The sequence below is a fragment of the Chlorocebus sabaeus genome, chromosome 8 (genome assembly GCF_047675955.1).
Source record: "Chlorocebus sabaeus isolate Y175 chromosome 8, mChlSab1.0.hap1, whole genome shotgun sequence".
NCBI classification, from domain to species: domain Eukaryota; kingdom Metazoa; phylum Chordata; class Mammalia; order Primates; family Cercopithecidae; genus Chlorocebus; species Chlorocebus sabaeus.
In genome coordinates this window covers 14,506,451-14,534,098 of record NC_132911.1, presented here as the reverse complement: position 1 = coordinate 14,534,098, position 27,648 = coordinate 14,506,451, and positions in this window count along the sequence as shown.

Here is a 27,648-nt window from a genome sequence, read left to right as displayed (position 1 = left end):
ATACAAGGTGAGATTTGGGTGGGGACACAGCCAAACTATATCACCATCTCTCACTTTAACCTGCTGTCATATCTAAAGCATATGTGCACTGCGTAACTTACCCAGCTGTGCATGGTGGCTGTATATATCTCTGCCTAACTGGTCTCCATGCTTCCACTCCTGCCTTTCTCTAAATCATGCCATATTGGAGAGTCAAAGCAATCTTTTAAAAATGTAGATCATGTTAATTCTTTGCTTAAACTCCCCTATAGCTTCCATTTGCCCTGAGAATGAATTCAAAATCCCTTTCCATTGTCTATAGACCTCCTAGTTGCTGTTGCTACCTCTTCATACTCATCTCTTCCTGCTCTTGCTCTTCCCTGTCTTCTAGCCATGCTGGCAATCTTTTGGATTATTGGATAGACCAAACTCCTCCTTAAAGAAAGGCCTTCGTATATATTGAATTCTTGCCTTGAATGCTCATCCCTATGCAGTTTGCTTAACTGTTACCTGCTTAGCCCAAAAGCCAGAGCTTATCCCAACACTGACCTGTTCTCCTTCCAGTTATTGTTCGTCACATAATTTTATTTCTTTTTAAGATCTCCATATCATTTATATTCACAATTGTGGCTCCATTGTCTAGCACTGTGCATTGCATGTGGCAGAGACTTGTTAGGTATCTCTTAATTGAATAAATGATTTCTCAGGACACTGATACAACATCTTTTGAGGAAAACTGTTAGAAAACTATGACTCTAAATTTCGGTAAAGTACATTTGTCTTGGTCAGTTTTATTTGGGATAGCAAAAATTATTCCAAGTTTTTTGAGGAAAACAACTTTTTGTTTTGAAGATTCTCAGGGTGTAAATTATTTTACTTGTCCATTCAGTGGGAGTTTTTGAAGAGTCTCTTTTCTTACATTAAGAAAACAACTTTACACGTCTCACAAATGATAAATATGTCTCTCTATATATAATGCATATGAATTATTTGACATTTTGGAAGTAGATTATAAACACACATTTTTCTCATTATTTTTAGATCTGTGGTCAAAAGTGAATCCAGTTTACATTTTGATCCCAGTTGGAGAATATCTGACTTTTTCTCAGTTTTTAAATTGATGCATAATAATTGTACATATCTACGGGGTACATGTGATGTTTTGATACATGTACACAATGTGTAATGATCAAGTCAGGATAATTAGAATTTCCATTTCCTCAAACACATATCATTTCTTTGTGTTAGCAATGTCCCATATCTTCTAGTCTAGCTATTTTGAAGTACACAATAAATTATTACTAACTCTAGTCACCCTACTGAGCTATTGAACACTAGAACTTATTCCTTCTCTCTAACTGTGTTTTTGTGCCCATTAACCAACATCTCTTCATCTTATTCTTCCTCCTATGCTTTCCAGACTCTGGTAACCATCATCTACTTTGTTCTTTCATGAGATCCACTTATCTAGCTCCCACATATGAGTGAGAACATGTGATATTTTTCTTTCTGTGCCTGGCTTGTTTCACTTAACATAATGACTTCCAGTTCTATCAATGTTGCTGCAAATGACAGGATTTCATTCTTTTATGGCTGAAGTTATTTCATTGTTTATATATGCCACATTTTCTTCATTCTGCCAATGAATGCTAGATTGATTCCATATCTTGGCTATTGTGAAGAATGCTGCAGTGAATATGGAAATACAGAAATCTCTTTGGCATACTGATTGCACTTTTATTGGATATATATCCAGTAATGGGATTGCTGGATCATATGGTAGTTCTATTTTTAATTGTCTGAGAAACCTCCATACTGTTTTCTGCAGAGGCTGTACTAGTTTACGTTTTCACCAACAGTGTACTAGAGTACACTTTCTCCACATCTTCACGAGTATCTGTTATTTCTTGTCTTTTGGATAATAGTCATTTTAACTGTAATATGATGATAAAATTATGTAATTGTATAAGTGAATTTATAAAAGCTCATTAATGCAGCAGATTATGGGCAGTGACATTAATAATAGAATGTTCTCAGAATTTCAGACTTATTTTTACAGTATCCAAACAGACTAGCACAGATTATGAGAGCCCTGCATGGCATAAACACTCATGAGATCCCTGTACTGTCTCTAGTTGAGAGAAATTCAAACTCCTAGTGAATTTTGTATTAGGTTATGGCAGAAGACTTTGAAGGTCCACATACTCTCTTTGAATTCATAACTAACATTTTAAATCAGAGTTAAATATACTGCCAAAAATCATCTTTAGGCAAATACTATATGACTGCATTTATATGAAGTTCTACCGAAAAGAAATTTATGGAGAAAAATTCAGAAAAGTGATTTCCCTCAAGGACAGGATTTGACTTGGAAGAGGGACAAGGAGAATTTCTGGGAAATGAAAACATTCAAAATCTTGGTAGAAATGTGAATTACATGAGTATATCCTTTTGTCAAACTTTATCCAATGCAGTTTAAGTGAAAGAGACAGTTTGTTTTGAACAATAATATACATAGTATTTCACTTAGTATTTTTAGTCCATTGCTATGTATGGAAATATACAGGGAAAAAAGGAAACATTACATATACCCAAGGTAAGGATGTAGGAAGGGCAAGCATTATATATTGATATATATCCATCAAAGCCTTAGAATTATCAAAGGACAGAGTACATTTATGTTAATTTATGTAAATCTTATATTAAATGAACTATTAACAAATATTAAACTGTAGTTTTTCAATGTTTTATTTTCAGTAATATAAATGAACAATTTTGGAAGTTTTTCCTGCATATTCTAAGCTGGAGCAAATTAGTTATATAGAGAATAGGAGAAGACATATATTCTCACTGTTAAAGAAGAGAGTTACAAATATGTAAAGGGGAAAAGGCTGGCATGTTTGGTATAACATCAGATTGGTTTTGGCAGTATTAGCATCAGATATTTGTATATCTATAACTATATCCACATCTGTATCATCTGTATCTTAGCTGTGTCTGCTGAAAGGGGCTAGAAGCAATGCCACATCAGTAACAACGAGCACATCTAGCATCCTGATCTTAGTTTCTAGACGTCAGTCTGTAGGTAAAGAGATCATGACTCTTGGGGACTGGGGCATCAGGGAAACAAGGTAAGTCTAGAATATCTTACTCCACTAGAAGGGAAGAAAGTGTTCAAGGAATGACGGGAACATAGAAAAAGAACTCTGAAAACTGGCAGAGGCTTCACTGGCCAAATCTGGAATAATTTTAGCATCAAGATAAATAACACTAATAATAGATTATAACTCAAAGAAAAGTAAAAATCCAAAGGTTGTATTGATATAAGTGAATAAATAAATAAATAAATGAAAAATGATTTGGGGGAATTAACTTGAATGATCATAATTTTGATGTTTAATTTATTTTTAGCTAATACATTTCTTTTACTAATAACTCAAATACTTGTTTATCTAGCATTTACCCGTTCTTCAGTGATCCATGTTATATGTGAAAAGTATTAAGCATGGAAGATGTTAGGCTTTAATTGGAAAGTAAAATTTCCATTGCTTTAGTTTAAAAAACATGTGCTCTATATTATATTAAAAATGCTGTTTACTGTAGAATGGAAATCAGTCTGAAAGCAAGTAGCCAAAATAGAAATTCTTCAATGTATGTAAGTGTACTAACAATATAATGTAATAGAATGCAATCTATATGATATTAATGTGTGAAAGGATGTTAAAGACAATGACAGTCTTCTGCATTCATGTTAGGGTATATTAATATATTTAAATGGGAAAAAATGTATTACCCAGTGTCTGGATATTAGTTTATCTCATTAAAGAGTGCTGGAGAGTATTCTTGGTCCTTTTCTTCTAATTTTGTTTCCCCTTAGCCAGTGAGAGTCTGTTTGATTGGATGGCATCTGCACTGAGGGGAACTGACTACTGCTCTGATTAGCCACTTTGTCAAATGTCACTTGCAATCAATTTGGCTGATGGATGAGGTCTTCAACTCTGATCAGAGAATCTGTTTTGTCAGTGTAGCAGAACACCGGGATGCAGATCAGTGCAGTCATACTTGTTCTATATTTTCAAGAGAAGAATACAAACATAAGCAAATGTGCTTTGCCAGTGTAAATAATAATAAGAGAGATAAACTGAAACATGAAATCTTGGAACTACTTTATCACTGGTCTACTAAACTAATCTCAATCTTAAACCCAAATTCCTGTGGCTCAGGTCCAAGGAAAGCAACTTGGTTATTACTGATTGAAACATGTATACAAACATGTTTTAACTCAGGTCTAAAAATATGGAGATTTGTGGAGTCATATCCGTTTGCCTTTGCATCTGTCTATAAAATATTATTTTAGTTTCTTTACCACTGGATAAGAGAAAGTCATTTTCATTCATCCTGAATCCATTTATTATTTGAGGTCCAGCTCAGTTTTCATCAACTCTGTGAAAGGTCTCTGATCCCCCAATCTATCTGAATTTACCATGTCTCTTGTTTGTCCATCTAAAATATTGTTTATTACATGTTCTGTCTTGAATGACAGTCTTTCTCTGTGTATTTCTTCCTCTGACTGGGTGTTTTACAATGCCAAATAACACAACTGTAATATTTATTAACTATATAAATAAATAAATATGAAAAGCTCGAGATTTCCTGTGTACCTGGCTTATATATCTGATATCCAAAATATACATTCAATGTCCTGTATAAATCCTGCAGTCATGAACCAAAATGATTTTAATGAGCTTTACTTTTTATTGTATAAATTCATGCAACCAAGTCAAACCATCATAATGTACTATTATTCTTCATTCATACTATTATAGCCACTATTTACTAGAATTAAATAATATAAAATTACCTTTAGAAAACTACTCATAGAATTTCTTGTCTTTACTCAAGCTGTGCTCTTGGTAGGAGGTAGGTCTTCCTAACCCTCCCCTCCCCTCAGCAGACCACAGGGGAACTAATTAACTCCTAATCATCATTAACTCCTAATTAACTCTCCATCTTATCAATTTTTGCTATTCTCATAGCACCTACCTGAATCATTTTCGTATAACCTATCCTCAGTGAACATTTTCCTAGTTAAATACAATTGTGAGTGTTACTGCATCTTAAACAATCCTAATAAAAGTCTCCTATCAGAATCTTAATTCAGAAATCTTAGAAGTATTACTATGTTTTAAAATAATCACTCCTGATTCTGTATGTATTTTTGGGGAAAATAATTCTTTTCATCTATTCCTAAGTGAAATATTTTCACCAAAAGGCAAAGGCAGACTCTATCACAGAAAACTGCATACAGAATGTCTGTCAAAGAGTTTCCGCTTTCTCGGTGGGGCAGTTAATAAGCTAATGAACCCAAATGTAAAGTGAATTTTTCTAATTGCCTTGATAAAGTGGGCAGAAGAAGAAGGGTTGAACTGATGGAGAAGCAAGGTTAACAGTGCCCCTTTGTCAAATGGACATGTGACAAGCAAATTTGGCGTGCAGTGTTAGATTTTGTAGCCTATGATACATTTATTCAACATAGCATACGCACATACATAAATTATAAATCAGGGGATACATTCATTTGGAATCAAAGCTTTATTTGTGAATAAAGTAGCATCTAAATAGTAAACAAATACAGGGGTAGCAATTAAGCTTTATTTTGCAGGAAAGCATGGCAATAGAGGCAGAGTTGTTTGGAGTTCTCTGCATTGAAGGGGAGGAGGATCACCAATGATTTTCAAACTCTTTTCCAGAGAGAACCTTACGGGAGCAGGCTAGCATGTCAACTTAAACCAAAGCCAAATGCTATATAATAGTATGTTTGGTTTTCACTGGAAGAAAGCATTCTGTTTCACTATAACACTAAAACACTGAGAACCACAGTTGGTTGAAACTTAGGAAAATGTTTAGAAAATGATTCTAAACATTTTTGACTCACAAATTTTATTTTATTATAAAATATAGTCTTGTGATTATTCTTAAAGAATTCTAAACAATTTCCTCCTGTTTGTATATGAAAAGCTTAAGAAATTACCTTTTAACCTTTTTTAAAACACAGAAAAGATTATTATATACTTTAAAATTGTATTTTAATGTTATTTTATACTATTTTCATAAGTTTTTAAAATAACAAAAATGATGTTGCCTTTCTTCTTTTTTGGAAAGTAACATGCTCTATCTAATTTCACTCAGAGTAGCAATATCAGAAAAATATGATTTACTTAAATATATATCTAAAAACAACCCACTCTATTATGTTTGATGTGAATTATCTATTTGATGGACTATCTAAAATGGACCAGCATAGATTTATATCATTATGGACATAAATTTAACTAAGAATGAGACTAACTGAAAATTATTTAAGTGTCAAAATGTCTGAGAAAGTTTATCAATGTCAAACCAACATTGTCACTGAATTTTCTAACCTTCTTGAGACGTATTTGTTAAGTTCCCACACTGTACTGTTTTAAGAGATTAAAAACGAATAAATGATTATTTTACTAACTGATTAAAGAAATGAAATCAAACAACATCCTTGTCTTCCTTAATAGAGGGACCCCTTAGGACTCCCCAGCAGTGGCTGAGGATGGTATTGTGAAACGTTTTGTGCCCTTGTTTTGGATGGAGAGTGTCACCATGACAGTGGTACTGCAGGGGTTAAAGGTGGTGAGGGAAATTAGCAGAAATAACAAAATATCTAACCAGGAAGTTCTATGCCTTTTGAGAAACTGTTTATGACAGCATTATGGGAGTAGAGGAAGTTGCAGTTGAAACACTATTAAATAATAAAACAATATATGCCCCTGTGATAAGCAAAGCCACATTCCCATCTTTTTCTGCAAATGGGAAGCCTGGGTTTGACCCAGCAAAAACTGTTCTTTTTTGATGTGGAAAGACAGGAAGTGCTGTAATACTAAACAGAATTTTTTGATGTCATGTAGTATTTCTGAAAAGCATCTTAAATATAAATTTATATTTAGACATGTGCGTAAAAGGTTTCACACCAAATACCTAGTTTATTAGATGGCGGAATGTATAGTCTTTCAATAAGGAAGAAAACTGTTCAGAAGTGGCAACTTATGTTAACCCATATCAAGTAATAATCTGGTTGTAGATTTGGGATATTATTTATGAAGGACATATTTGTTGGTTTGTTTTAGGTCACCTTTGAATCTTGCTAATTTAGAGGAAATATAATGAGCTATTCAGAAATGAATTACTTTGTGGCACAGTGAGGTCTATTGCCCTGTACTGCAGCAGCTGACTTGGCAGCTCCCCAAATTGTGGCCTGATTTAAAACCTTGCTTACTCTATCAGAAATGTGAAGCCAAGATGGAGAGAGACGGGGAGCTGACACAGAGGCTGTGGAGCCCAGTAGAGAGGCATCAGCACAAAAGGGAACTGCTGTCCGCTAGGCTTTAGCTTTCTTATGATCCATTAGTGGGGCTGCTCAGAGAAATGAAGGTTGGTCTACATATGGTTGAGTTTTCTGTAGGTAACTTTAGGCTTATTTTTAGAAAGTTTCTCATCGTCCTAACTCAGAGCCAGAAAGTGCTGCTAAAGACGGCATCTTTATCATCTTATTGTGTAAAAAACAATTGACTTTTCTCACAAAATGAGCATTTCCTGCAAAAAAAGAGAAGAAAATGCAGCTAAAAATAAACTCAAAGAATATACATACTAAATATTTTCATTTTCTTCCTTTAGCCTTTTTCATCTTATGTACAGCGTTGCGTTGTATGGCAGAATCAGTTTCATCATTGAAAAGGTAGTAGAAGCACTCAGGACCAGACCTAAAAATTTAACAGAATATATTATGGATTGACTAATGGTTTTGTCTTTCGGGATAGTAAGTTAATATGTTATATTTTCTGGCTTACATATTTCATTGCAGTGAAATTGTTGACATCCTTTTGTTCCCCATGTAAGGATTCAAAACTCTTTCCCAATCTGAAAGTTATATGTGTGTTTGTGCATATATATGTGTGTATTCATACTTAGATTCTGTAATAAAAATGATTTGTTCTTATTTTCTATTAAGGAAAGCTATAAAATATATTAAAATCAGTATATGCATTTCTCTGCAACAAATAGTCTGAATTTGACTAGGAAATACTTCTCATGATTGTTTGATTAATCCACTGTCTATGTGTATGTAGCCATATAAAGAAATTACATATCTAACCAAAACCATATAAAGAAAATAAGCTTATAAAATTATATAAATCATGTAATTACTATGAGATAATATTCATCTTTATTGGAAAACATAGACATTTTTATATGGTACCAAAAGGACTATTTATGTGTACTTTAATATGTATTCTATATTATGACAATTTTAATAATTACTAAGAATTATATATTTATCTAGGTTATATTTGAAATATGTAACCAAGGATTTCCAAATATTCATAAACATACTGATTTTATCTAAAAAGTTTAAAACATTTAAGAAATTTTTTCTCATGGCACCAGATCATGAGGAAATATTAATATCATCCAATTTAACTCAATTTTATCAAAAAATATAAATGACTATTATTTATAAGGTTTAAATTATGGAAGCTACCTCATTACTCTAAAAAATAGTCTGATATGTTTTAGTATTATAAAAAATATTACATTAAAAACAATAATTTATATTTTACTCTGTTTATTTAAAAATAAATGTTCACCTACTGATATTTTTGTATCATTTCATTTACTTCAATTCTGTAGATAAATGTATTAAATTTGATACTTTTTTTTAACCTTTTATCTAATAATATACTTAAAGTTACATAACTTTCCAATCAAGTTTCTAACAAAATTTATCAGTCCACAATTTTATCAATGCATCCTGACTTTGAAAGGTATGGAAACAGAAAACAAAAAGTTATCTTTTGATATGCTTACAAAACTGCAGCTCACCCTAGTGATGTGATTTTTCCAGTATTGGATAGATATTTAGCCCTTTTTATTGAAAAACATATAATAATGCACAGTATTTAAAATACAAGCACTATGATCAACTAAATATAATCATATTCATTTTACTTGGAAATGAAATCACTTTTGAGATGGAGTTTTGCTCTTGTTGGCCAGGTTGGAGTGCAATGGTGCAGTCTCGGTTCACTGCAACCTCCGCCTCCCAGATACAAGCGATTCTCCTGCCTTAGCCTCCCGAGTAGCTGTGATTACAGGCGCCTGCCACCACACCCGGCTAATTTTTTTGTATTTTCAGTAGAGACAGGGTTTCACCATTTTGGTCAGGATGCTCTTGAATTCCTACCTCAGGTGATCCATCTGCCTCAACCTTTCAAAGTGCTGGTATTACAGGTGTGAGCCAGTGCACGCTTCCAACGAAATCACTTTTTTAAAAGACCGTAAGACATTTAAGACTAATTTATCAGTCATGTATGATATATTCCTACTATATTCATTAACATGGAGAAGGGAGTAAGGAAAGATAGCATAATAAAAAGCAAAACTTCTGTTTATTTTAGAACCATTAGTATTTAAATATTTGTTGAGTTACTCTTAGATCTATCCATGTAGCTATTTAAATAACAAATTTGCTATCTCATGGTCTTGTGTAATAGCTGCTGTATGAGCTGAAACAGAGAAATCCTTTTATCTGTATGACACTAAGTTTGCATTTTCAGAGTAGTCAATCACTTGCTGGTTATTTACTTTTTTTGCAAATTAAGTGTGTCAAGTATATGAAGCGTAAGTTATAATGAATTTCCTGCTACTTTGAGTCAATAGTGTGCCAAACAGAATAAAATGGTATTGAAACTTGGTAGTGTAAATGAAAAGGTGCAGTTTAACAATAAAATCCAAATACTGTGTAACATGCAATACACATGTGTATGTAAAATGGAAGTAAGTATATAATTGATATTCATATTCCTGATTGTCAAGGAAATGAAAACATACAAACAATAAAAAAAACATTATCTTCACCATACAGTTGGGAAATTTTAAAAAATATAGTCAATGAGTGAAATAGATTCTGTTCTAATGCTGGTGAAATATACTTGTTACTCTTTTTGGAAGCAGTGTGATAAGATATGGAAATATTCTCAACAAAGTTACAAATATTTACTGACTGTAGTACATTGTTATTAGCTATAGTCATCATATTGTCCAATAGATTTCTTGAACTTATTCTTCCTCTGTAACTGACATTTTGCATCCTTTATCTTCCCAACCCCACTGATCCTCCAAACTTTGGTAACCCCCATTCTATTCTCTACGTCTATGAGTTGAATGTTTTAGATGGCACATGTAAGTCATATCATGTGGTATTTGTCTCTCTGTGCCTGGCTTATTTCACGTAACATAATGTCATCCAGGTTCATCCATGCTGTTGCAAAAGACAAGATTTCTTTCTTTTTTTAAAGAGTGGATAGTATTCCATCATATACTACATTTTCTTTATTCATCTATCCATCAGTTGACACTTTAGGCTGATCCCATACCTTGGTTACTGTGAATGATGCTGGAGTGAACAAAGGAGTGCAGATAACTCTTTAACATACTGATTTAATTTCCTTTGGCTGTATGCCAGTAGTGAGCTGCTGGGTCATATAGCAGTTCTATTTTTGCCTTTCTGAGGGACTTCCATACTGTTTTCCATAGTGGCCATACAAATTTACATTCCCACCAACAATGTACAAATATTTCTTTTTCTCCACATTCTCACCAACGTTTATCTTTTGCTCTTTTAATAATAGCCATCATAGCAGGTGTGAGGTAATAGCTCACTATAGTTTTAATTTGCATTTATCTGATGATTAGTGATGTTAAGTAGTTTTTCACATATCTTTTGGTCTGTTTTCTTTCTTTCTTTCTTTCTTTTTTTTTTTTTGAGAAATGTCAGTTCAGGTCTTTGCCCATTCTCTAATCAGGTTGTTTTCTTGCTTAAGCATTGCTTGAGTTTCTTATATATTTCAGATATTAACTCCTTATCAGATGTGATAATTTACAGTTTTTTCTTGCTATTCTCTGGGTTGTCTTATCACTGTATTCATTATCTACTTGGCTGTGCAGAATCTCTAATTTGATGCAATTCCATTTGCCAATTTTTACTTTTGTTACCTGTGCTTTTGGGGTTACATCTAAAATATCATTGCCCAGACCAATGTTATAGAAATTTTCCCTTGTTTTTTTTATGGTAGTTTTATAGTTTGAGGTGTTATATTAAACTCTTTAATCAATTTTGATGTTATTTTTGTATATGATGTGAAATAGGAGTCTAGTTTCATTCTTCTGCATGTGAATTTTCAGTCGTCACGACATCATTTATTGAAGAGACCGTCCTTTCCTCATTTTGTGTTCTTGCAAACTTTGTCAAAAGTCAATTGACCATAAATGGGCAGATTTATTTCTGGGCTCTGTCTTTCACTCCATTGGTCTGTGAGACTGTTTCTATGCCACTACCATGCTGTTTTGATTGTTATAACTTTGTAGTGTATTTTGAAGTCAGTCATTGCAATACCTTCAGATTTATTCTTTTTGCTCAAGATTGTTTTTGTTATTCCATGTCCTTTGTGATTCCATCTAAATTTTGGATTTTTTTTTTTTATATTTCTGTTTAAAAATGTCATTGAAATTTTGATAGGGATTGCACTGAATCTGTTGATGACTTCAGTTAGTATGGACATTTTAACAATATTAATTCTTTCAGTCTATGAACATGTATCTTTTTATATATTTGTGTTTCTAATTTCTTTCATCAGTGTTTCATAATTTTCAATATACACTTCTCTCTTCTTGGTAAACCTTATTTCTGTTTTTTTGAGTCATTATAGATGGGATTGTTTTCTTGATTGACTTTTCAAAGTGTTTATGTTAGTGTATAGAAACACTACTGACTTTGATATGTTGATTTTGTATCCTGTAACTTTACTGAATTTGTTTATTATTTCTTAACAGTTTTTGGTAGAGTCTTTAGCATTTTCTATGTGCATATAATTATGTCATCTTCAAACAGGGACAGTTTAACTTTTTACTTTCCAATTTGAATGCCTCTTACTTGTTTCTCTTGTGTAATTTCTCTGGCTAGTACTTTCATTAATATGTTAAATAGAAGTGGTGAGAGTGGACACTCTCTTTTATTGTACTGATCTCAGAGGAAAAGCTTTCAACATTTTCCTGTTGAGTATAATATTAGCTGTAGGTTTCTCATATGTATTAGTCCATTCTCATGCTGTGATAAATAACTGCCTGAGACTGGGTAATTTATAAATGAAAGAGGTTTAATTGACTCACAGTTCTGTAGGGATGGGGAGGCCTCAGAAAACTTATAATTCTGGCTGAAGGGGAAGCAAACATGTCCTTCTTCACGTGGTGACAGGAAAGAGAAGTGTCAAGGTGGGGAAAGCCCCTATAGAATCATTAGATTTTGTGAGAACTCACTCACTATCACTAGAACAGCATGGGGGTAACTGCCCCCGTAGCTGCCCCTGATTCTTTTACCTCCTACTGGGTCCCTCCTATGACATGTGGGGATTACAGAGACTACAATTCAGGATGAGATTTGCATGGGGACACAGCCAAACCACATCATCAAATATGGCCTTTATTGTGCTCAGGTATACTTCTTGTTTGTCAAATTCATCAAGAGTTTGTATCATAAAATGACGTTGAATTTTGTCAAATGCTTTTTCTGTATCTATTGAGATGATCTTATAGTTTCTCTTCATCATTTTGCTAACGTGTTTGATTATATTTAAAGATTTGCATATATTATTTTGTTCTTTTGTTCTTGGGGTAAACCCTGCTTGATTATGGTGAATGATAGTTTTAGTGTGCTGATGAATTCAATTTGTTAGTGTTTTGTTGAGGATTTTTGCACCTATGTTAATCAGGGATATTGGCCCATAATTTTTTTTTTCTTTGATAATGTCCTTGTCTAGATACTGTCCTAACCTAGTAACAGAGTAATGCTGGCCTTGTAAGGTAAGTACGGAAGCATTTCCTCCTCTTCAGCTTTTTGGAAGAATTTGAGAATAATTGGTGTTAATTCTTTAAATGTTCGGTAGAATTCAGCAATAAGGTCATTAGGTCCTCTACTTTTCTTTAATTAGAGACATTTTGTTTTATTTTTTATTCTTTAACTTTTAAGTTTAGGGGTACATGTGTAGGACGTGCAGGTTTCTTACAAAGGGAAATGTGTCATGGGGATTTGTTGTACTGGTTATTTTGTCACCCAGGTATTAAGCCTAATGTCCATTAGTTACTTTTTGTCATCCTCTTCCTCCTCCCACTCTATACCCTCCAATAGGCCCCACTGTGTGTTATTCACCTCAGTGTGTCCATGTGTTCAATGAGAGACATTTTATTACTGATTTAATCTCCTTACTCTTTATTGGTCTATTCACATTTTTAATTTTTAAATCATTCTTGGTAGGTTGTATGTGTCTAAGAACTTATTTCTTAGACATACTTCTTCTAGGTTATCCAATTTGTTTATGTATACTAGTTTAATGTAGCCTTTTATGATCTACTTTATTTCCGTAGTATTAGTGTAATGTCTCCTTTTTCATTTTTGACCTTATTTATAATTTTCTCTTTTCTCTGAATTAGTCTAGCTAAAGGTCTGTGGATTTTTGCTTATCATTTCATAGAACAACTCTTTTTTTTTTTTCTAGTTTGTATTTTATTTCTGCTCTGAAATGTATTGTTGTCTTTCTTATACTATCTTTGGGCTAAGTTTGGCGTTTATTTATTGATTTTCTTTTGAGTGATCTATCCATTACTAAAAGTGCAATATTAAAGTTCTCATGCTATTAATGTGTTACAGTCTATCCCTCTCTTTGGAGCTATTAATATTTTCTTGATATGTTTAGGTGCTCCAATATAAAGTGCATATATGATTATTATATTCTCTTGATAAATTGATCCCTTTATTATAGTATACTGACCTTTTTCTCATGTTTGACAGTTTAGACTTAAATTTTATTTTATCAAAGTGTGGCTAGCCTTGTTTTCTTTTTGTTTCCATATGCGTGGAATATCTTTTCAGCCTTTACTTTTAGTCTGTGTGTCCTGAAAGGTGAAGTCTCTTGTAGGTAGCATATAGTTAGGACTTATTTTTTCATTTTTTCAGCCACTCTGTGTCATTTAATTAGAGAATACAATTCAGTTACATTTAAGGCAAATATTTATAGGTAAGGATTTACAACTGATAATTTGTTAATTGTTTTCTGGTGGTTTTGCAGATCCTTTGTTCCTTTCTTCCCATCTTATGATTTTTCCTTTGTGATTGGATGATTTTCTCTAGTGACATGGTTTGATACTTTATTTTTTATCTTTTGTGCATTAACTGTAGGCTTTTGCTTTACAGTTACTCTGAGGCTTACATGAAACATTTTGTAGTTACAACAGGCTAGTTTAAGCTGATAACAAATTAACTTTAATTGCATTAAAACACTCTATGCATTAAAACACTCTACGCTTTTACTCCAACTTCCCTCAACATTTTAAATTTTTGATGGCACAGTTGACATCTCTTTATATTGTGCATCTATCCCCTATCAAGTTATTATAGCTATTATTATCATTAATAGTTTTGTCCTTTACCCTTCATACTAAAAATGCAAATGATTTACATACCATCAGTATGCTACTAGAGTTTTCTGAATTTAACTGTGTACTTGTTTATGAGTCATCTTAATACTTTCAGATGTTTTCAGTACTAATTATACTCCTTTGTTTCAGCTTAAAAAAGATCCCAATAGGCTTTCTTAGGAGACAAGTCCAGTGGTACTGAATTCCTTCAGTTTTGTTTATCTGGAAAAATATTTATCCCTCCTTCATGTCTGAAGAACATTTTTCTCAGATACAATATTCTTGGTTGGCAGTTTTGTCCTTTAGCTTTAAATATATCATCCCACTCTCTCCTGTCTGTGAAGTTACTACTGGAAAGTTCAATGCTTGCCTTACTGAAACTTCCTGATGTGTGACTTGCTTCTCTTTTCATGCTGCTTTCAGGATCCTCTCTTGGTTTTATACTTTTGACCATTGGATTATAGTATGTATTGGTGTAGTCTTGTTTGGATTGAATCTGAATGGAGAACTTTGGCCTTCCTGTACCTGGATATTTACATCATTCTTCAGATTTGAAAGGTTTTCTACTATTATTTCTTCAATATTCTTTCTACTTGTTTATTTCTATCTTCTGCTTAAACTCCTATAACTCTAACACTTGATGTTTCCTTGTATTCCCATAGATCTTTTACAATTTTTTTTATTCCTTTTCATTATTTTTCTTGTTTTATTTTTATACTTGAAAGTAACCTACTTTCAAGTTCACAGAATCTTTTTTCTGCTTGATCAATTCTGCTAGTGATGATTTCTTTTGCGGTTTTCATTCCACTCATTGTATTTTCAGCTCCTAAATTTCTGTTTCATTTTTTAAAATTTGTATCTCTGCTAAATTTATTATTTTGGCCACTAATTATGTTCCTTATTTTATTCAATTGTCTCTTTGCAAAACAGTTATTCTGAATTCTTTGTCAGACAGTTTGGGGTAGAACCCATTTCTTTGGGGTCAGCTACTCACATTATTCTGGGTTTTTTTTGGTGCTGTTGTGTCTTTTTAAATATTTCTTCTTACTTTAGGTTGAAGTCTGTACATTTAAAGAAGTAGGAAATTATTTTAGTCTTTAAAGATTGGCTTTGTGTAGAAAAATCCTTGACCAGTTAGCCCATGCAGAGATTCTGGGGAGACTGTCTGTTATGGCCTGCATGCTGGCTTGATGTGGGAGCCCTCTGGAGGTTGGTCTGATGGGTCTGTGCGGTGGAATATGGTGCATGAGTCCACTGGAGTGAATCTGTTGATTGGGTTGGTACAGATGGGCCTGAAGCTTGTATCCTCAGGAGACAGCCTGAATCCTGGGTCCATAGAGGCTGACCTGGGACTGGGGTTGGCCCATGGGAACTGTCCTGATGCTGTGGTGGGCTTGGAGCTTGAGTCCACAGGACTAGTCCCTGAGTCTTAGTGTACAGGAGCTTGTCTGTGATTTCAGTCTCTAGTGGTGCTCCTGGAGCTTCAGTTCAAGGGGGTCACACAGGTACTAAGGTGATATTAGACCCTACGTCTTCTGGAACCTGCCTGGACCGTGGGGCCAGACTGGTTCTGGAATAGGGATGGAGCCTGGGACTGTAGGGGCTAGTCTGGAGCCTGGGATTATGTGTGTCAGCCTGGTTTCTGGAGCCATGGGCGCTTTCCTGGAGTCTGAGGCTGTGAGAACTGGCTAGGATTCTGGTTATTCTCGGGCTGACCTGGAGTTTGGGTGTGTGGGTGTTGGCCTGGGAGCTAAGTCTATGAGGGCTGGCCTGATTTCTAGGGCCACAGGGGTCTGCCTGAAACCTTGGTCCAAATGATTCATTCAGGGTTGGAGTCTACTGGGATGGGCCTGGACCCTGGGACTTTTAAAGCAGGCCTGGACCTGAGCCTACTAGAGCTTGCGGTCATAGGAGTAGGCCTAGTATGTAGGGCTGGCATGGCACTGGACAGGCCTGGAGCTTATGTTCACAGGTTCTGGCCTGTTGCCTTGGAGTAGGGGTGCTGATTTAGAGTTGGGGCATACTAAAATCCTGGGGTTATGTGAGCTGAGCGGGCTTTGGGCTGATCTGTAATCTGGGTTGGGCCTGCAGCCTGGGGCCACAGGGGTCAGCTTGGAACTGAGTAGTCTTTGAGCCTGTATCCACAGAGTCTGGCCTAGAAGTTGAGTTTGTGGGTGCTAGCCTATGACTAGGGCTGTGGAAGCTGACCTGGTATTAGGGAAGGCCTGAAGTCTGGGACTGTGGGGGCCAAAGTAGTGCCAAGGGTAGTTCAGGGGCTGGCCATGCATCTGAGTCTCTGGGGGCTGACCTGGCAATGAAGTAGGTCCTAGGACCAGGGCCCCTGTGGGCAGTGTAGAGCCTGGAGTTTCTGGGGTCAGCCTGCTGGGGTATCTCAGAGACTGAGTCTGCTGAGCAGGCCTGCATCCCGGGTCTGTGGGAACAGCTTGCAACCAGGGTGGACCTGGGGGCTCAGTCCATAAGTCCCAGCGTGGCACCTGGGTGGCACTGCATTTTACTAGAGCGGGCCTGGTGTTGGGTCCAAAGCAAAGTGTGGTGCTCTCTTCACTCTCCTTCCCCCTTATAGATGTTATCTTACGTAACACCGTGGTACCTAGGGTTGAGGTCGTGCTGATGTGGGTCATGTAAAACTGTCCTTTGTTAACCTCTTCAATGTGTCTTTATTTCTTTGCCACACCCGGGTGCTGTGATCTCTCACTTGGTTTCCTTAGCTTTCCCAAAGACATTTTTATGTATGGATAGTTATTTAAGTTGATGTCTCTGTGGGGACACTTGAATTCAAGTGAGCACTTGAATGTCCTATTCCACCATCTCACTGATGTCTGAAGACAATCCCAAATATATGCTATTGTATATATTCCGATTTTAGAATGAGGATGCTGAAGATCAGACAAGTTGTTTGTGCAAAATCATAGACAAGGGGATTTGAGTATGTGAAACTCCTAAACCATACTTTTTTTCTATCCCGACATTTGGTGTATGCAAAAATGAAATTGGGTTAGGATATGGAGAATATAGGGTATAGACAGACAGAGAGATAGAGAGAGAGAGAGAGGAAGGAATATAGAGTATAGAACATAGAGAGTATAGAGTTAGAGTTATTGAAAACAGCTCTGGCTGACTGCAACGTAGAGATGCTAAAGAGATGTATCCTGTTCACTGTTTATTTGACTAGCATTTAAATATGTATTACTACTACTCTTTAGGGCATTACTGATATAGCTGACATTGTCCTATGAATAATTTAGCATGGATAGTTGACAGCGAGGCTCTATTGTACAGCTGGCAAGAGCACTTCCCCTGGAGTTGACTGCCAGTGTGCGAAGCCTCACTAGCTGCCAACCTCGCACATATTCCTTGACTTTCTTGGGCATTAGTTTCCACCTCACAGGGTTGTTGTGAGGATTAAATGAATTGATACATATAAAGTCCTTCAGTGGTGGCGAGCATGTTATAAGTGCTTAATAAATGTTAGCCATCATTGATAGTATGGATTTTGCTTCCCTGGATCTTAGCCTAATGTAAAACAAAAAGCTTCTTAAGGGATTAAGTTCAGATTCAACACTCTCTACTCCCGGATGAGTGGCAGACACTACTAATCAAATACACCACTCTTTACCTCGAGGCCTCGGCGAGGCATGAGGATCCCTACCTCCAAATATTTCGACCCATAACTAAGAAGAAATTGTGTTTGGCTTGTAGGAATAAACTTATTTTGCTATCCTGGGAAATAATCTTTTTAAATTAATAACATTATGTACTAAGAATAAAAGAGCCATAGCATCCTGTTTGAAATAAAGCTACCCCAGTGTAGGTTCGTTGTATAAAACCCTGTTCTAATACTTTGTTTTAAGTGAGAAAATTCACACATGCATGCGCACACACACGAAATATGATTTGAGAATCTAAAATTGAAACAATCTAAAATAAATTTCAGATTTATTTCCTGGATAATCTTCCAGGAAATATGTCTACATATATAATCTCCAAGATAACAATTGGTGTGACCTCCTGCATCATGGTGTCAGTAAGTTCTATTTCCTTTACCCAAACTGTGCTTCCTAGTTTCTTTTAAGTAGCTAATTGTAACTCTCTTTAGCTTTACCTCAAATAGCCCTTCTTCTGGGAAACCTTGCTTTACCTTTCATTTCTTTGTTAGTATCCCTCCATCTGGTTTTGTGGGTTACCTCCGTCGTAGTCCTTAACCAGGAAATCATGAGTTAGTAAGTTATCTCCCTAACCATACTGTAAACTCTCTAATGAAAGGAAGTTGCTTTGTATTTGTATTACAGGGGCCTGGAATTATCCCTTGTGCACAACAGATACTCAACACATGTTCCACTTAAAGAATGTCTTTACCTAAGTCAGATTATATAGAACATGTTTTTTTTTTTTTTCTGCATTTACAGCTCTTCTCAAGGTTTCTTCCAGATCCTCTAAGTCCTTTGAACAGCTGATAACTACTGCTTTAGACACGTATTTTCCCCTAAAACTTTTTCAGTCACTACCCTGAAAATATGAAATATTTACCATGAGGTTAACGCTATTACATAATTAGTAAAAATCTTTTTTTTTTTTTTTACTGCTCTAAGGACAGTAAAACAATGAAATTAAATTTTATTACTGTTCCAATATTAGAATAGAAAGATTTTCACTGTGCTATTATCTGAAGATGGAAATTAAATCATAGTTAAGGATGAATGAGATCTTGGCATTTTGAAAACTCTTATTCATCCTTCACAACCCATTTTAGATAACATCTTATGAATCATTTATTTTCAGTGCCCTTCAAGGTGATCCTTCCCATTTCTGTGCTGCTTTCACATCTTATACACAATGCTGTTATTGCGAGAACCACTATATACTGTAATTATTTTTCATGTCCATTTCATTAATTAACAAGAGTGTTAGCTTTGTGACAATAGCTTTCATCTTTTTTGTCCCTTGCACTGAGAACAGTGCTTGGCACAGAATAGGTACTTGGGACTTTTGTTGAATTAAGTGTATGGCACAGTGAATGGAACGAAAAGGCACACATTCCATTTCAGATCACTTGCTTGCTTTGAAAGAGACTACACAAAGGATTTCTAATTCAAGATGATCTATTATAATCATCTCATGGAAGCCATTATTTTCAGAAGGCATGATAATAGCTTTGCTGTGTTGAAATAGATTATAAAGTTTTTGGCTTGAAACTTTGCTACTCAAAACAGGGAAAGTATAATCAAAAATGGATAAGCTTGTAGAGAAACAAAAATGGGATTCAGCATTTTTTCTTATCCTACAATGGACAAGGGATTTCTGGATTGGTCTGTAAATCCTCAAGTAACATTTCCCCCTTATGAGGAAAGGGAACAAAATGACATACCTTCTTCTTAAATATTCACTGGGAAATTGTTTCGAAATTGTAGTTAACATACTAACATTCTTTGATCTGATTTTAAGGGCCCAAGCTAATTTATCTTTAGGCTTTTTCACACACATGCATGAACATGCACACACACAATATCCAGTAGAAAGTCCACAGAAAAATGCCATAATGTATACTTGGTATATGGCCTAAATGCGATATCATTCTAAATACATGCACATAGAAGCATATGGTTTTATTCTATATATAAAATCTACTGCTAATTTTAAGTGCTTACAACTTCAATTTTCCAAGTCAAGGTTGTCAGAATCTGCAAAATTATTAAAGTATGGTACCAAAGCACATTAAATTTTCTGTTCTTATGATGTATTGCTTGCTGTCTGGTTTCATTAGGATATACATTTTATATATAGCATATCTATCTACAAATCAGGATTTGTTCCATAAAATAACTAGTTTGGAATGCTGATCTTTATGTCTCCCAATCATCTTCAGTTAGCATTGGTGTTGTGACAGGTAGTTATTTCGTAGGAGGGTGACTTTTAGTTCATCAGTATGCAGGAAAATGTTTTTCTCTGTTTGCACATTTATATTCATTCAGAAAACTTGATTATGAATATATTTGCAACCTGGTCTTGAAATTATCTTGAATATATTCTAAATGAATATAATTTGGAGGATTTACAGGCGTGTAAACACCATGAAAGTACATGATTTCATTTTAGTCATGTATAAGGAAGAACTATGGAGTCTTTGAGTTAGATATGAAGATCTTAACCTCATAAATAAAAGAACCTATCTCTCGCATCCAGAAAAGGAATGATTAAAGCTATTTGTAAGAGTCATCTGTGAGATCGATGTACTTAGCATTTCTATCATCATTTTCAGGATTCACATTTTATGCACTTGAATCAATATGACTGAGGGAGCCTGTGAAACAACCAGCAAGTTTGTATGGATAGTGTTCCTTGTGAAACTGACTTCAACTTACAAAGACTTCAGACGAAAACAAGGAAAGCCCATGACGTTTTAGCCTTCACAAAAGCTACAGAATTGCTATAGTCTGAAAGATGAGAGCACTTTCCTTAATGCAACCTCATTCTAAATTCTGATGAAATGAAAACTTTCTTATAATTATTATTCAAATCTTTATTGTCTGACAAGTCAAAGGACAGTTGTATTGATGTCTTAAGGATTTTATTGGGGAGGAAAGTTGTTAGGTAGCACTGAGGAGTGTGTGAGTGTGGAATTCAGTGGTAACTGAGTTCAAATCTGCCTCTACCTTTTACTTACTAGTTGTGCGTCTCTAGGAAAGATAATATCTGTACTTTTGTTTGTTTTACCTTAACATAAAGGTGATAAGATTCAAACCTCATAGGGTTTTTTTATGAGGAATAAATATGTTAATAGATATTACATGCTTAGGACAGTCTCAGACACAGAGGAAGAGGTAAATAAATATACACTATAGATGGGGCGCGGTGGCTCACGCCTGTAATCCCAGCACCGTGGGAGGTCAGGGTGGGTGGATCACGAGGTCAGGAGATTGAGACCATCCTGGCTAACATGGTGAAACCCCTCTCTAGTAAAAATACAAAAAAATTAGCCAGGCGTGGTAGCGGACACCTGTAGTCCCAGCTACTCGGGAGGCTGAAGCAGGAGAATGGCCTGAACCCGGGAGGCTGAGCTTGCAGTGAGCAGAGATCGCACCTCTAGCCTGGGCTGCCCTCCAGCCTGGGCAACAGGCAAGACTCCATCTCAAAAAAATAATAATAAGAAAAATAATAAATAAATAAATAAATAAATAAACACTATAAATATATCTTACATTTTAAATAAAAAATTATGAATCCCTTTTGATCCCTCTCCCTTCTCTTTCTTTAAGAATTTATGGTCACAAATTGAAACTAGTGTATAAAATGAGGAATGCTGATTAGTTAAAGGACAAAGTAGTTAATATATTTTGGAACTTTGAAGATGCTATCTGATGTTCATATCTGAAGCCACAACTTTGTATCTTGCAATATCTTCAGATTAACGGAAATGTACTTTGTATTGTATAACTTCTCCACATCTTTAGATATAATAATTACATAAAATTAGAAGATAAGCCACTTACCTGTAAATATTCTGGAAAGGCAGAATTTTACTCAGAATGTGCATTCAGCTCAATGTAACCTGTATTATGGAAAGTGAAATCTTCTCAGAGAATAGTATGGATATGGTATATTCTCACAACTTATTTCTTTTTTGAGCCAACACATTTCTTTTTAAATTAACCCCTGAAATAACTTTCCCCTCTGTATTAAATATAGCACTGGGTTGTTGATTAATACAAGAGAAGGATTCAGTAGCAAAAACATGGTTTTCTAGAATAGAAGTGAATATGTTTGTTTATTCTAGAACTTCCTGGAATTTCAAAAATGTAAGTACATATTGTGACTGTGTAAGAGGAGGATCAAAAACACATTTTACCAAAGATGCTTGTTGAGAGGCAATATCTTCTAGGTTTCACAGATACTGTGGTCTGAGAAAGCTGCCATATTTGTGACACATACCCAGTATGTGTTAGGCAATTGAGACTTCATTTCAGGTATGAAACAATAATATTGACAATTACCCTCATTTGTGATTCTGTCATTGGTGGAACCATTGTCTTTTGGAAGTATTTTTCTTTGAAAAGGGAATAAACATATTAACCATCAACACAACTGGTGATTGCTGAGTAAACAGAAGGGAGTTAACGCTGTAGTGCTTCAATATTCTACCTTACGTGTCTCCTCAAAAAGAGAATTGTAGAATGATAAGAAAAATCTACTGTTGGGCTTTCTTTAAAAGCTAGAACCTCTCACAATATATAATTAAGTATAATGGAGAAATTCTGCAATGTCTTTATTTGCACAATTCTGGGTTGTTCATGGAGACAATAACTGAAGCATACACAGAGTTCCAGAAGCTTTACTAGGGAATGGCTTGGACAATGAATCTCTCAAGCCAAGCTCTGATTGGCAATTGAGTCCCTTTTATAATGTCACAGCTGTGTACCAACCTCTAGTGGTATCTGAGCACAGCTGGGATTACAGCGTTGACAATGCATAAAAATGGGAATCAATGCATTTTTGTTTGAACTTCTTTATGCCTTATTTTGATGCATAAGAGCAAACTTTTTGTCTGTAATTTAATCTGTGATTTGTTTTCTTTTTCCTTTTGGAAGCAACACTACACCGGCATGACAAAACCTCTTGATGATTAAAAATTTAGGACTCTTTTCTGTTCCAGAAAATGTCAGTGTTTGAAAACAAATAGAACTTTGTAGGACATTCAGAAATTATGTTCCTTCTATGATCTTAGGTTTTTTCTTTCAGGAAGTAGATTGAACACATTTTTGAAATGTTGAAAAGAAAAATTAACCAGTCTGAGAATTTTCTTCTTCTTTGGACAACCTAAAGAAATGTTTTATTCATTCAAGTTAGATTTGATATAAACATCAAAAGTCCTTTTTTATTGTTTTAAACAAACCCTAGTGGAATACTATGGAAGTCAAAGTAAATTGTCTAAAAAGAAAACGCATAGAATATGACTTTTGTTAATTTTGTATATTTAAGTTTTTAGAATTACTTCTGAAGAGATAAATTTTAAAACTAGATGTATCAGACTCTATGATATATGTAATATTTTTTTGTGTGGTTCGAAGCACCAGTAAAGTTTATATATGCTGCAGGAATGTAAGGCTAGCAGATGAAAGCATGTATTAAACAATCGTACATAATCTTATCTATATAAAAATTACTGTTTAGGATTATTTTACATGTAGAATTCATACAAATGGAACAAGATTTAAATAAATGTCTGTGTATAATCTGGTACTTTTCTCACTAATTTCCAATCTCATATATGAGAAATTGCTCTAAGACTAATTTTCTGTCTCCATATCACTTGATAATGTATTTTTAAGACCACAAGCTCAGTCCTTTCTTGGACGTAAGTCCTACGTCGCATGTTAGCAGTTCTAGAATTTCAGGTGTTGGTTGTCATCAAATCACTGGTGACACTTCAGGGGAATGGGATTTCAAACTAAGAAGCCTTTGACCATTGTATACTTTCTTTCTCAACCTGTGGGGTTTTTTTTAGCACTCTCTTTTATCACCTTTACAGCCTCTCTACCTCTCAGCGAGCAAAAGAAAAATCTGCCTGAGGCAGAAAGGTTTTATTTTTCAGTTTTTCCTGCCTTTTCAAACTGTAGCAGAAATTTATTTTTTTTAAAAAAAGAGGAAAAAATCCAATTATGAGTCCTCGAGATGACAGCCTGAAACTCATGTGTCTCCCTTGTCTCAATTAGAAAAAAAATACAGCACTTCTCTCTCGAAAGATGGAGAGAGATTTGTAGCAGGAATGATTGAACCTCACAGTTGTGTGTGTGCAGGAAGCTTACATCGTTTGTTCAAATGCTTATACTGTTCTTGGTTTCTAAACTTAGAATAGACTATGAATTTCATTTCATTCCAACAAATTAGATCCATAAATATTATGTTAAATGTAGTCATTAAAATGAGTCTCTTTTATGTGAGTATTAAACCTAGAGAGTATTATAAGTTACTGTCAAGTTCTAACCTTTTGCTCAAATCTTTGCTCAGGACTTTGCTTGAAACTCATCTTTCAACCACTGTATTATTTATTACTAATGCTTCTGCTAACCTGGGTAACCTGGGCCTGGTTACACTGCTCTACTTTCTCTTTTATCTGCAGCATTGATCACCTTCTAACATTCCATATAAATCATGTATTTTATATGTCTCTTGTTTATTGTCTCTACTTCTTTAATTTTGAGAGTATAACTCTACAGAACCAGTGGATTTTATTGGTCTTATTCAGTGATTTATTCCAAGGAGCTAAAAAGTAAATGCCAGGCACAATTCTCACTAAATATTTGTAGAATAAAAATTCACATGTTAGAAGTGTCTCCTCCAATTTATGCTTCTATAAACAAATTGAGATTTTTTTTCCAGTGGATATAAACTGAAGAAAGTCTTGATTTTGTATACATTCATTAATATTTCATGATCATCATATTTAGCAACATCAAAAGCACCATTAAAACTTTACTATAAACATGTATTTGTTTATGGTACCTGGTTATCTGCAAAGTCCATAGTTGAAACCATTGTCTCAAATTTCCAAGATATACTAAGAATGCAAACAAAAACCCCACTGTGAACAGCATACCAATTGCTTTGGTCTTATAATGCTCGAGAAACGTGACTGTGATAGTCAAGTTAATTTTTGTAATGATCTTTTTCTAATGTTAATACGTAATGGCTTAAATATCATTTATCCTGGTCCCTGTATTCTGTACTCCATAGTCTTCTATTTAACTATAGCAAATGACTTCATTAAAGCCGACTGAGAAACTTTTTTAATCCCAGAGAAGTACCCAGAATAAATAGAAGGAAGTGAGTCTGGTTAATTTTGAAAAATGGTAGATCAGTTAGCGTTTTATATGCTGGCAGGCTCACAGGCCGAATGGAACACTCTCTCACATAACCTTTTTTATCTGCTGTCCACTATTTAGTACGCTATTGTGAACATACCAAAGATTATTCTTCTCAAATTCTCTATGGCATGGGATAACTTTTTAAATAATTTCCAGTCTCTTGCATACCAATACTTTAAAAATATAATAAAAAAATGTTGCAGCAGTATCAAATTTCTATAAAGCTTTCTGAATACTCAATTTCTGTACATATTTTGTTGACTGGTGGCAAACATTTCAGACACTGGCAGTGGACTGAGGCCCATACTTTGAGTAGCATGAACAGCCACACACATACGAGGAATTAATGTGTCCATTAATGGTCCATCTCAGAAAAATAGAACAAAAAGGAATGTGTGTGGGAGAGAAGACGCAACTCTTTGCATCTTGTTGTCTTCCACTTGATGGCAAAATGTAAATAGCATCACACTTCACCTGCTTGGGAACCAGTTTTAACAGTAGACACTCCCTTCGCAAACCTGGTCACAAACCAACAGGCTGCTGGGGAAAGCTCATGAGCCACCATGATAGTCAGTCTTAAACTTGTGCACCAAAGTCATGAACTTGATTGACTTCACAGAAGAAGCCCTCTCCCAGATGTTGTTGAATCTGTTTCATGTTCAATTTTCAGCAAGCTTGATTATCTGATTTTCCAGCTCATAGAGTAGAAACAGATGATGACAGCTGGCAGCAGGAAGAAATAACTGTTACTGTTCTCTGGCAACAAGAGGAGTTGATAGCTGACTGACTAATCAGACAAAAGGATGAAGAAAATGCCCACAGTAGTTTAAGGCCATTTAGTATAGGGCTGACAAATCCCATCCACCTGTCGAGTCCAAGGCTTACTGTTGGAATGTGAAGTTCTGCCACACAGTGGCTGTGAAACATACATTCCTTAAACTCTGTAGACCTTAACGTCTTTATCTATGAAATGTGGAAAATAGTAAATCTTGCACAAGGCTATTTTAATGTCAAGTAATATAACATATAAAATTACTTTTTAATCGGTAAAATAGCTGCATTGAATATGAAAGTTACAATAGTTATTACTATTGCCATGTTTTGGCTCTATAGAATTGCATTATTACCATACTCGATGACTCATCATCGAGATGAGTTATCTGTTGTTCTATTTAAGGAATCATTTAGGCTGGGCACGGTGTCTCACGCCTGTGATCCCAGCACTCTGTGAGGCCGAGGCAGGTGGATCACGAGGTCAGGAGATGGATACCATTCTGGCAAACATGGTGAAACCCCATTTCTACTAAAAATACAAAAATTAGCTGGATGTGGTGGTGCATGCCTGTAGTCCCAGCTACTCGGGAGGCTGAGATAGGAGAATCACTTGAACTCGGGAGGCGGAGGTTGCAGTGAGCCGAGATCCTGCCACTACACTCCAGCTTGGTGACAGAGTGAGACTCCATCTCAAAATAAATAAATAAATAAATAATTTCATTTTAGAAAAATCAGATCTCAATTTCTCAACATTTTCTTCTTAAAGCAGCAGAGTTATCTGACTAAAATATTCACCTACCTGATTGAATTTTTTATTACATGTGTTTTGGAACAAAATGAATGTATAAATAAACAAATTCTAGTAACTCATTTACATGAAATTCATGTAAAGATAGATAGTAGAGTTTGGAATTATTGTTGTTACCTTGATCAGGTCACCTTAACAGTTTTGAGCCTGTCTCATTATGACTGCATGTACAATGCCCTAAGGACCAGTTTATAGTATTATTACAGAGGGCAAAATATGAAAGGTAATTTACGCACAAGGTTATGTTTCTATTTTATGTTATTTCCAGAAAATGGGGTCATTGGGATGTTTCTTAGAAAAGTTATGGTGTGAACGGGGTCAAAAAGAGACAGAATGTTTCAGTAATTCTAAGAATTAGCAAGGGCATTCCAGGAATTGGTCAAGGTGTATCTAGAAGGTCAGAGACATCAATGCTAATTTTTAAGTTCCAGCAACAACAATAACAATAACAAATATAGGCCATTTGGCTAGAAAGCCTAGGCCTCAGCAGTGAAAGAAGGGCCTCAGGATGAATCCTAATCAGTGGAAGTCCGTGGAGAAGTGTGCGTCCTGCGGTGAGAAACCGTATGTGGATTAACACATCACATCACACGTAGGGTGAGTAGTGTTCTCTGTAACTCTTAGTTTTATTCTTCCCTTAACCCCATA